General features: G+C 57.9%; 1 long non-coding RNA gene across 2 annotated transcripts; it reads left to right on the top strand.

Annotated features, from left to right (window-relative positions):
- Positions 1–380: 380 nt before the first annotated feature.
- Positions 381–9023, top strand: LOC125611728. Of its 2 annotated transcripts, XR_007341939.1 has the most exons (3): positions 381–606; positions 3046–5637; positions 5899–9023. It is a non-coding gene; the product is annotated as an uncharacterized LOC125611728 (long non-coding RNA). The 2 variants fall into 2 exon arrangements; XR_007341938.1 differs by lacking the exon at positions 381–606 and having other exon boundaries at positions 1346–5637.
- Positions 9024–9505: the final 482 nt, after the last annotated feature.

Below are 9505 nucleotides of genomic sequence, written 5' to 3' on the forward strand. Positions count from 1 at the left end.
TTCCGCCATGATGTTCTGTCTCAGCCAAACGATGACCCAGAGCAAGACGGTCAGCCTCCTATGGACTGAGACCTCGGAAACCATGAGCCCCAATAAACTTTTCCTCTTTCAAAGATCTCAGGGTCTGTTGGTTACAGAAGTGAAAAAGCTGACCAAAATACTTAAAGTCATGCCTACTTTGGAAGCTTTTTAGGAAGATTGCATGAGACAATATAAAAGACCGAGCATGTATCTTTCGTGGTGAGGAAAAAACACACCTGAAAATGAGAAGAAAAAGACCAACAGATCTCGGTGTGTGTTGTTGGGGAGGACCCAAAGGAAGATTCAGGAAAGTTATGCAACCAACTTCCCGGGGTGCCGGAAGAGGGTGGCATGAGTCAGCTTTGCTGGAAACCAAAACCACCCCAGGTCTTTCCAGCAGAGAGTTGGATACAGGGTTCAGAAGATGACCCAGTGAGCGGAAGGGCTGGGGAACAGGAGTCGGGGTGCAACTTGGCTCCAGGTTCCAGGCATTGCCAAGGATGTGGTCTAGGAAGCCTGCTGCCCCCACAACTGCCCCTCATGCCCACGACTGCGGGGCCCAGACTCAGAGCATTCAACACAGAGGTATGCACCAAGCACCTTAACCGTGGGGGGCCGTGAAGATGGGGTGCTGGTGGCATGAGGCTCTTCTCGTGGGGTCACAGGGATCCTCGAGCCCACCCACTGCAAGGTGCTCAGGGCGGTCGGCAGGGGGCGCCTCCAGCTGCTGGAAGATTGGCACGCTGCCCTCCCCTTCTTTTTTGAGCTCGCCCAGGGTCCCTCATGCCTTGGAGGTCACCCCAAGGCCCTCAGAGGCACCACAGGCAGAGCCAGTGAATGGTGACAGGGACAGAGGAATGGGACTGTCCGTCCTGGCTGGCGGGTGGGACAGGAGTCCCCAGCACTGGGCCAGGTAGAGAGCTCAGGCTGGAGAGGCAGAGGGACCTGGTGAAGCCCGAGCGTCAGTGGGTTCCACCTCATTGACCTGAAGCAACTGATTTGGAAACTCCTCCGAGTTCCGTGAGCCCGCTGTGAAGTGGGGGTTCCGGTGACAGTAGCAGCCACTGGGTGGTGGTGAGAAGTCCTGTCTGGGCAAGCCTGGCGGGGACGCGTCTACCTATGAGCCGGAGCGCCTGGCACACACCACAGTTCTCTGTGTGGCAACGGAGGGGAGCGTTCTTGGAGACTGCCCAGCCCTGCCGCGGGGCCATAGAGGGTGCACAGCACTTACCAAGCCCCACACGAACCCCGAACAGGCCCAGCTCCCCACAGGCACGAGAGGCCGAGCAGCAGCCGGGGAGAGAGCGAGCGATCAGAAGCCCCAGCCCCCTCTTTCCCGTCGGCAGTTAGGACCAACCTCTCGGGAGCATTTCTCGGATGGTGTGGCCGCTAAATCACCAGCGCTGCAGTAATTGAAACAGAAAATCACGGTGGACAGAGCAGTCTCGCAGCACCATTAGCGACTGTGGTTTTTCATGGCAAGCCAGGGAGCTAATAAGCCTCTTTATGTGTGCACGGCACCGTCAGGAATATATCTTCACCGAAATTTCACAAGGGACCGGACCCTTCCCACGCCTGCCTTCCGCCAGGTGATATGTGGGCCTGCTGGTCCGGGGCGCCAACAAGGGATCAAGTTTCCCTGGCACCTGAGGCTACTCAGCTCGGTGACTCATGGGAGCGTTCCCCCCCCCCCTTCCTTCCTCCTCCTCTCTTTCCTCTCTCTGCCAACACGGAGCTCGCATTTGCACAGGGGAAACAAACGGTACAAATAATCACACAGACCTATAAGCAAAACTGCAGTGACCGCTCCACAGAGGTAAAGGGAGCTCTCCAGGGCACCGGGTATCTTCGGAATAGAAAAAAAGATGGCATCCCGAGAGGCAGTGAGCACATCTAGGAGTCAGAGGAGTGTCCTGGAGACCAACAGTAGGCGCAAAGGCCCTGAGCATAAGCAACGAACCCAGAGAACCCCGGGCCGTCTCTTCTCCTGCTGTTCATGGGGAGCCAGGCTGGAGGAGTGGGGGGGTGGCGTGTGATGGGCACAACGTCCAAGCCATGGGAGGCCCCCCTGTGCCCTTCTTCTAGAGGGATCGTAAAGCCTGGGTCTGCTCTCGTTGTTCCTTGTCCCAAATTTTCAGTTGCCCTCGAGTTCCTCACCGGGGTAGCTGTCAAGGAAAAGCCACTGTGGAAATGTAGGGGATGCTTTTGGTTTCCACGGTGACGAGAAGGGCTGCTAGCATTTGCCGGCATAGGGGTGGGGTCCCAGGGTATCAGACACCCTGTCACCTGAGGGACTGGCCCACGTGATGAACTCTCCCGCACCTCACATGGGATCATTAGATTTCGTGTAGGCAAAATTCTGAGTTTTCTGAGCTGTTTCGGGGCAGTGCTGGGGATCCAACCCAGGGCTTGCGTGCGCGGTAGGCCAGCACTCTGCGGCTGAGCTGCTGGGTTTTTAATATATGTCTGTCAATCTGTTGATGCACCCTTCAAAGAAAGCATGGAGCCTCATTCCCCTCGCTGGAGTGTGGCCCAGACTCAGGGACCCTCTCCGAAGAGTGGTGCTGGCTCAATTTGGGGTTGAGCGAGGAGGACGGTTGTTCTGTCTGTCCTCCCCGTCTCTTGGATGGCTAGCTCTGGGGCAAGGCAGCAGCCATGTTGAGAGCACGCTCAAGCAGCCCTGTGGAGGAGTCTCCACAGAGAAGAACTGGGGCCTCCAGCCAACAGCCGGCACCCACTTCCCAGTTGTGTGGGTGCCACAGAGCTTGGATCTTCAAAGTCCCCCACAGGCCAATGTGTGGAAGGCTTGGTCACCAGCCTGTGGCACGGTTGGGAAGCTGAGCCTAGTGAAAGGAAGCTGGTCAATATCATGCCCTTGGAGGGACATTGGGACCCTAGTTCCTTCTTCTCTTTCATTTCCCCACCACCAGGATGAGCTGCCTCACCCCAGCCCCAAAGCAACCAGCCAATCCGAGGGATGGAATTCTCTGAAACCAGGAGTCAAATAACCTTTCTTCCTTTCAGCTGATTTTCTCCAGCGTTATGTCACAGCAATGAAAAGCTGACCAAGGCAGGAAGTGGATCGTGAAGCCCCTGCCTCACTTCAGGTGCTCTGGACCTCAGCCTTTGGACATTCCATCAGGGACCCCATGAGGCACGGAGCAGAGACAAGCTGTCTCTCTGTGCCCTGTCGGAATTCCCCACCTACATACAAGTACAGCATTTTTTTTTCTGCAGTTTTAATAGGTATCCAAGTTTCTAGAAATGCAACCACTATGTAAATCAAGGGAATAATGTACTTTTCCTCTATAGGAAAGCTGTTCTCCACTTGAAAAGTAAAATTGACAGTAGCCAGGCTTCTCAGGGCACCTTGGACACCCAAACAACACGCCGATAACAGTCTAGATGTGACCTGCGGCCTCCAGGACCATCCCATACAGATGTGCAGATTTGGCTGGAGGTTATCTGATATTTCTTATCTCTCAGTTTTTCCCCCTCTGAGTTGCAAGCACTCCTAAGGAGCCCAGGCCTATGCACATGATGTTACCAAGAGCGTTTCTCTGATTTCTCCTTTTTACTAGAGTTGGGCCATCATGCTTTTTAAAACATTATATGAGTAGGTAAGTTATAATTTTAAGATAAATTTCGTTTCAGGGTGGTAAAGGGCATGAGGGCATATCTGTTAAGAAAAGCAAGGTAGAACTTTAGGACCATGGCTGGGAACATTTTCTTTAGCTGGGCACACTGGCGCATACCTGTAATCCCAGCTGCTCAGGAGGCTGAGGCAGGAGGATTGCGAGTTCAAAGCCAGCCTCAGCAATGGCGAGGAGCCAAGCAACTCAGTGAGACCCTGTCTCTGAATAAAATACAAAATAGGGCTGGGGATGGGGCTCAGTGCTAAGCGTCCCTGAGTTCAATCCCTGGTACCCTCACCCCCACCAAAAAAAAAAACAAAACAGATTATGCCTGGGGACGTTAAGATCAGTTGTTCCCTTAACCTTGAACCCTCCGTGACCTTGCAGTTCCATTCTGTGTCCATCTGAGCCCTCCTCTCCAGTGGGACACGTCTTCTCGCTGGGCATCAGGCCCTGCGTGTTTCTTGACCCTGGTCTCTCTCTCTCTTCCCTTTTTGTCTTGCCAACCCCCCTCCTCCCTGCCTTGGATATTCACTCAGCAAGACACAGCTGAGCTCATCCACTAGCCAGAGCCTGTGCAGCCCCCAGGGCTCCAGCACTGAGGGACACAGAGGCCACATGGTGTCCCCAGAGCCTGCAGGCTGTCCAGGAAGCTGGCCTTGCGCAATTCAGCAAGGGTGATAAGGAGAAGCCCTCTACACCGTGGAGAACTGGCACTCAGGAGACGTGCACAGGTGACAAACCTGTTTTGAGTTCTCTGTGCTTTAGTGGCTTAAAAATACGGCTGCCGAGAGCAGAGTGCCAACCACCCCCCCCCCAACCTGGAGAGAGTGGCGGGTGGGCGGATGCCACCCTGTGCCCCAAGCCTTTCCTCCCTCCAGCCAGAATCACGCCTTCACTTAAAAGAGCTCTGTGGGCACGTCCCCGCTCCCTGAGGGCCATGACGCCCCTGCCCACTCCAGGGCCATCGCGCTCAGGGCTCAGTGGTGCTCGGTCCCCTCTTGTCCATCAGGCTTTGAAAACACACACACACACACACACACACACACCCCGCCGTAGGAAACGCCTTTCTCCCACGTGCCCCACAGTGCGCTCCTGGAAGCCGCCTGGGGATCCACGGCGGAGCTTGGCTATGTGAGCAGATGGGTTTTCTAGAAGGTTCCACCTCCCCCATAGCAGTTCCTTCCAGAGCTGCCTGGAATGTGCAGGAGCCAGAGGATGGCGGCCTCTGGCCACTGGAGGGCACTCTGGAACCCCGAGAGCAGGAGGGAGCCCGTTTGTGGGGCCTTTTTACCGGAAACACAGCCCCAGTCAGACGCTGGCAGTGGACCTGGAAATGCTCTCGCGGAGAGGGCGTGGGGACAAGTGGGTTTTCTAATGAGGGCTTGAAGGAAGGCAGGGCAGGGGGCAGGAGCGGCCAGGCAAACCAAAGGCTGTGGGTTTCCTGCGGGTGGGACACTGCTCCAGAGTCTGGATTTTGCTTCCCGTTGCTCCAAAGAAAAAGGGGCTCCATTCGCCCAGTGTCCTCAACTGGGGCGACCTGCGCCCCCAAGAGACGTTTTCAACATCTGGAAGTGTATCCGATGGCCACATCTCAGGGGTGGGAGTACGAGACGGCTTCCCCAAGCCTTTCCCAGCCCCCAGCAAGGAATTACCTGGTCCAGATGCCGATGAGGAGAGGACCGAGTCAGCCCTGGGTGGAGTCAGGGAGGCTGGCCTCCGGTTCCTTCTGCGGCTCCTGGGGTGTCCTGAGCTGAGCTGTTCCCCAGGAGGGGTCTGCATGGGCAGATGCGGCCTGGTTTCCAGGGGGAGAAACATAAGTTTGGGATTGTCCCTGTGACCCTGCTCCATCCTGCTGCCCTCCACCCCAGCAGCAGCCTGAGGGTTGTAACCCAGCCGTCCATTTGATAAGGAACCCAGGAAGCTCTCTCCGGGGGAGTGAGGCAGGGAAGGAAGGAGGTCCGTGCACGTCTGCTCTCAGGTAAGGAACCAGGTGTGCACCCGGGGGACCCCATGGGGAGTCCCTGGATGGAGTGCTGAGCGTGCCCCTGTCCTCAGTCCCTGGCCGAGGGTCCCAGCCGCTCAGGCCCTCAGGTGTAGGCGCCAAGCCCTGGCCAGGTTGCCCTGCTGAGGCCCGAGGGGAGGCAGGCAGGACACAGGTGGCCTCTGCTCCGTCCCCTTCCCCCTGAGGAGGGCCAGGAGCCCCCTGCCTGCCCACGCGTGCTCTGTTTGATCACTACAGGTCCCCTCGGGCTATGTCGGGATGCCACCTGCTCCCTTAATGCAGAGAACCTGCTGTGAGCCAGGGCCTGATCCGAATTCCAGAGTCTGGTCTCTCAGATGGCACACTGTGGCCCTGGTGGGCAGTGAGCCCAACCCTGTCATGAGGACACCTGAGGAGGATTCACCCCCAGGCTGGTAAAATGGCAGCTGCAGGGCTCCTGGGCTGCAGAGCCAAAGCAAGGCGCTAGGTCAGCGCCATAAACCTATGGGAGAGTCACCAGATTTCATGGGCCCACAGATCAGCCCCCAGGACCTTCCTCCAGGAGGGCTGCCATTCAGTGGGCCTGGGCAGGGCTCGGGATTCTGCATCTCTCCAGCGGGGTGCCCCCAGGCTGCTCCTCTGAACCAGGAGGGGGGCCAGGTGGCAGCCAGCACACCTGTAGAACCCTCCTGGGAAAATGCCCAAGGACACCTCGGAGAGAAGTCATCCAGGTCCCCAAGGCCTGCTAAGAGGCCCCCTGTGACCACTTCTTTTGTTCTACACCAACTTCCATACCTGATGCCTTTTCTTCAAGCACCACCCCCTACTGATGCCTAAGCGCTCAAGGCTCATGCACTTGAGTCTTCCCCACCTGGGAGCAGGCGAGAGGCCAGACTCTTGCCCCTAGGAGCCTGGACTGGGCAGTCTCATTCGTATTTCAGGGCGCTGGAACTTGACTCCTGCTTCCTGATCCCTGACTTTAGGCAGAAGATGCAGGGTAGCCGCGGAGGTGACGTGGCAGCCGTGTGCAGCCCGGAATTCCAGCCAATGAGTCATGTGGAAAAGGGTGTTCGTGGCCCAGGCCACCGTCACCCACTCGGACAGCGTTTGTTGAGCATCAGCTACGTGTGGCGCACCCTTGTAGGCTGGGGGAGCTCAGCCGCGTGAGCGAGAGATTCCCAAGTGAAGCAGAGTGGTCAGCCGAGGTCACACCGCAGGGACACTCACCGAGGAAGAAAGCTCTAACACAGAGTTTCGATCTCCCTTAATTGCAGTCGGGTCTTCATTTTTGCATCCTTTATTTTTTTTCTTTAGCACCTTGAAGAATGGAGTAGGAAGAAATCTCCCCTCCTTAAAAGGACTGAAGACTTAATTAAAGCTCCGGCTGCCCAGGAGAGAGGAGGAAGTGGGTTTTCAGTCCTAGTGAATTAGCCACCAAAGGTCTATCACCAGGAGACTCCAGGAGAGAAGGCTCAGAGCGGGAGGGCGGGGGGATTCCTGCTAGAAATGAAGGACGTCCACCCAGGGGCAGGGGCGTCTGGGGCAGGCCCAGGAGGAGGAGCCTGGGAGAGGGGACTTCTGCTGTCACCCCGTGCCTTCTCCCCTCCCCCCCGGGGTGGCCAAGCCTGAGAAGCACCAGGAGCAGGTGACAAGCTCCAGACTCCTGAGTGGCCATCAGGAGTAACCAGGAGAGCGTTTGAAGTAGGTGATGTCCCTTCAGAGAATCCAAGGGCGCTCTGGGGAGGGTTACCCGACTCTGCCTCTCTCAATGGTCTTCAGGAGCCATTTGAAAACAGATAACGGCGCAGGTGAGTCCCGTCCCACGGCGGGGTCCCTGGAAGATGGCCGCGTTCGTTCCATGAGTGAAGGAAGAATAATTCCCCCTATGAGGTCGGAGCTCCCGGTTGGGACAGAGATGAGCTAGAGGGACACAGGCACACAGCCCACGGGCACAGGTGGCAGGTCCCAGGGAAAGGAGCCGCTCCCAAGGAGGTGGGGCTGGCTGCGATCCCAGGGTCACGGGGCCACCGGGGCGCGTTTTCAGAGTGACGGGACAAAGGCAAAGCACTTTGGGCCTCGTGGGACGGGGAACGGAGGGAGGGCAAGTCAGTAGTTCGTAAGGGCTGGTCAGCGCGGTTGGTCAGTGGACGTCCAGAGCCCTCTGCATGCCAAGGGCCCAAGGTGGTCTTTGGTGGTGAACTTGGTCCTTCCTGGTGGGCAGTGGGTAAGGTCACCTTTGGAAACGGATGTCCGGCTCTGAGGCCAACACAGAAAGGCCGGGAGCCCTCCTGTGTCTGTGCCCGGGGAGAAGCCTTCAGCTCCAACCGTCCTCAGGCCGAGGTGGCCGCTCTGGGGTGGCTCATCCGGGCCTCCTGCGCGTCTGTCGGGGAAGCCACCCGGGCGCTTCTCCCTGTCCCCGGGCCCGGCACTCCCCGAGACAAACCATCTGATTTTGCATCGCTCGTGGGTGAAGTCCCGGACCTGTGGTCATCTGTACGGGACTTGTTCTCACTTTCCAGAGGCGTCCTCCCCCACCGCAGCCCGCGGCCTGCACCCCACGCCCTTCCCTGACTGTCCCCCCTCTCCTCCAGGGGTCCTGAGACTTGGAGGAGGAAGAATGGCCCCGACCTCCCCTCCGGGAGCTGATGGCAGAACTCCTAGGGTGGACTTCACTCAGGCCAGGGCCTGAGACCCGGTGCTTGTCTGTGTCCTAGAGACAGGGTCGTCCAGGGTCAAGGGCTTGGGCCTCAGATCCAGGTGTTCCCTTCTGCGCTGTGTGACATGCCGGGCACTTTGGTGAGTTGTCACCCCCTGTGATCTAGCAATGTTAATAGAAGCTGCGCCAACGCGAGGTGAGGACTCGGTCAACAAACGGCCCTGAGATGCTCGGCCCGGGGCTGGAACGGGGCCCATGACAGATGCGGTTCTGTTGTTACCGTGCCTGGTATTGTCCACAGTCTCCTCCGGCACCCCCCCCCGGGGCTGCCTGGCCGCTGGTTTGGGCTGGGATCCCCCAATTCCTCCCGGTCTCCCCCTCTGCAGGTGCTCTGGGCTGGCAGCCTCCTGCAAGGGTCGTGGCTCCTCCTGAGCAGCCCACGTCGCCTCCATGTCCCCAGAACCGCCCTCCCCTTTCCAGGCCCATCCAGCGTCAGGGTGGTGAGGTCACCTGTTTCTGCCCTGGCTCCTGCGTATCCACCGTGCGCCTACACCCCACCCAGCCCTCTGTAGACAGCGTCACCTGTCCCCACGACGCGGTCACTCTCGTGGTTACTCTTCACTCCCTCGTGTCGCTCTCTGCCCTGGTGTGGTGAGCAGAGTTCCCCCTGAGCCTGCTGGACCGCGGGCAGCTGGAGTCCTCTCTCCAGCTGCCTCTGAGATGTCACCCCTCGGCAGCCCTCACTCCACTGTCCACCCAAGAGGCTGCCTTCCTTTGGGTGACTGACCCCGAACATAGAGCACGGGGGACAGAAGAGTTGGCGGGACGAGGGGCCCACCCCAGCCCAGTCTGCAGAAACAGACCTTAATAAAGCCATCGTGGCTACTTCCTCACAACTGTCATCCCTGACCCCAAATTGATCTTTGCTAAAAGGGTACGAGAACGTCAAGCCAAAGGGCTTCTTGGAATTTCACTCCTCTCCGATGGGCTCCGTTGCTTGTGATATCTAATTCACACCCGGGGCCTTTTCCATTGTCAGTCTTCTTAGTTTAATTCACACCCCCCTGTTACGGAACCTGAAAGCTTAAGGAAGAGTTTCCTGCACAGTGCCAGGTCCCTGCCGGCATCTCGGAGTACAGGTGGGGGCCCGTGCAGCGAGGCATTTGGAGGAAGCTTCAACCCCGTACTTCAGAAATGAGCGCCCTGGAT

The sequence above is a fragment of the Marmota marmota genome, unplaced genomic scaffold, assembly GCF_001458135.2.
Source record: "Marmota marmota marmota unplaced genomic scaffold, marMar, whole genome shotgun sequence".
In the NCBI taxonomy this organism is placed as follows: Eukaryota; Metazoa; Chordata; class Mammalia; order Rodentia; family Sciuridae; genus Marmota; species Marmota marmota.